The following is a 2,156-nucleotide window of genomic DNA, read 5'->3' as shown; positions in this document are numbered from 1 at the left end:
GAACAAACATGCAACTATTACCGAATGGCATCATGCAGAAGAGTTAACGCTCAGATGCTACTGGATCGCTAACAACAACAACAACAATATTGAGAACTCTGTCATTAATGCTTTTAACAGCACCAGAAACTCTGTCAATGTCACTTCTCATCTCGAACATGTTTGACATGAACTTCTTGGCAAAGAAAGTACATGAGTTATTGCAGTACCAGTGTAGCATAGGAGCATTAGACTTACTGTATTCTTTACTTTTTAGAATACTTCTAGTATGAAGATCTCTTTGAAACTTTCAGTATTTCTCAAAAAATCATTTTGACAGACTGCTATGCAAAGCGTACAGATCAGATTAATGAGTTTATTTCCTCTTTGGAAAGTTGCGGCACAGAGTTCCCCACATCGTATGGATACGATAGTAAAACGCGACGTACGGATAGGGCTAAAAGTGCTGTATTTTCCTCTGATTTATTTCAATAGACCCCGGCTTAGAAACCTGACAGCGAAGTAAAAATTTCCTCTACTAAATTTTTTTCCTTTCACCTCCTTTCCTGTTCTCTAGACATTCTGTCATCTGTTTCCATCTCTACTTTCTCTCCCCTCCCACCCCGGGCTCTTGACTCTTTCTCTATTATGTACTGCTTCTCCTGGTTCCTTCTCACTCCTGTCTTTCAGCCACTCCCCTGATATTTGAGTTTGAATGCGTACGATCGAATACCTAGCGTTCTCGGATAAAGGCAAAAAATTTTGGAGGCCTTGGGTGCAAGTTGAGTACGTTAACCCTCATCCTATGGGAGCCGGGTGTAAGTTCCCATAAGTGTATTTCAACACCTTGCCTTCCATCCGGTCGATGATATCAGTCCGGCCCTGGCTCAGTGCACACGCACCGAGCGTAAGTCCTGTTATGACCAGGTCCCATGTTCCCGCAGCTCAAGTGAGTGTGTGTCAGTCTGCTTGAGTTTGTGTGCGTTTGTGACCTACATCTAGGATGGATACTGTGAGGTGCTAAAGCAGGCTAGGACTAGAGGGAAACACTAGGAAAGACTCAAAGAGGGAAGCTTGGAAACTGTCATCACTAGGCCTGGATCTTTAGAATCATGATCAGAAGACGTGGCGGGCATCCCCCTTGCAAGGTCAAACAAGATGGCTGTTACTCTAAATTTCGGCCAGTGACGTTTAGTTTTCGTTCTCTAGCTATCCGCTTGTCTTGTGTCTTAAACACCAAGTCTAAGTCCAAGAGTAAGTAAGTAAGACTAAAAGGTAAGTTAAGATCAAGAAGTTGAGACATTGGCCTACTTCTGTCATTGCCATAGATCTTTAAGTGACAGACTCAGACTTGACAGTGGTAGATCTAAAGATCTAAGTCTAAGTAAGCCTGCCTTAAAGACCCTAAGCCTAAGTCATGAGTGAGATGTGATGAGTAGATCAGAATGTCATCTCACATGTTGATACGCATGCGTGCAAGTGAAAACGATTCAGAATTGGCTTGGGGTAAAATTACGGCTTTGTGGAGTTAAAGTGGTGTTCTTGATGAATTAAAAATCTGGTTGGATTGCTTTGAGAACTTGGATGAACAGAAATTTTGATGAAGAATTGCTATAAATATATACATGTTTATAAACAATTGTATTTTTTACTATATGCATTATAAGTACAGTGGAAACCATATATAACAGGCCCGGAAATAACAGGGATCCGGTAATAACAGGGATGTTTAAAATCCCCGTTTTTTCCTACTCTTTGTCTCTATTAAACGTTATCGGCAATAACAGGGCCTCATCGGAGCCCAACCGGTTATAGCAGGGACAAAGGCTCGTTAACAATGTGTAAAAAGTAAGAGAGAGAGAGAGAGAGAGAGAGAGAGAGAGAGAGAGAGGACGACCGGTCGGACTAGATCAAAGCCTACTTCTTTCATTATGGTCACCAACGATGTCAAGCACAAGAGAAAATGCCTTTTAATTGACAAAAAATACGAAATAATCCAGACTGTTGACAAAAAGCAAGCTCTACTCTACTGGCAGAGATTTGTCGTCCGTTCGACATTCCACAAGGGTCGATTCCCACCATTATCAAGGATAGAGAGAAGATAGTGGCAGCATACTCAAATGAAAAGTTTGCTCTGGATCGAAAGAAGATGAGACTACCCGCTGTAGATGCTCTGG

At 41.8% G+C, this 2,156-nt stretch overlaps 1 protein-coding gene across 1 annotated transcript in view; it reads left to right on the top strand.

Annotated features, from left to right (window-relative positions):
- Nucleotides 1-2,156, top strand: part of LOC101860245 (deoxyhypusine hydroxylase) — a 13,588-nt gene that overhangs the window by 4,648 nt on the left and 6,784 nt on the right. The gene's annotated exons all lie outside the window — the stretch shown is intronic.

Source organism: Aplysia californica, unplaced genomic scaffold, assembly GCF_000002075.1.
Source record: "Aplysia californica isolate F4 #8 unplaced genomic scaffold, AplCal3.0 scaffold00085, whole genome shotgun sequence".
In the NCBI taxonomy this organism is placed as follows: domain Eukaryota; kingdom Metazoa; phylum Mollusca; class Gastropoda; order Aplysiida; family Aplysiidae; genus Aplysia; species Aplysia californica.
This window is presented reverse-complemented; position numbering and strand designations above follow the sequence as displayed.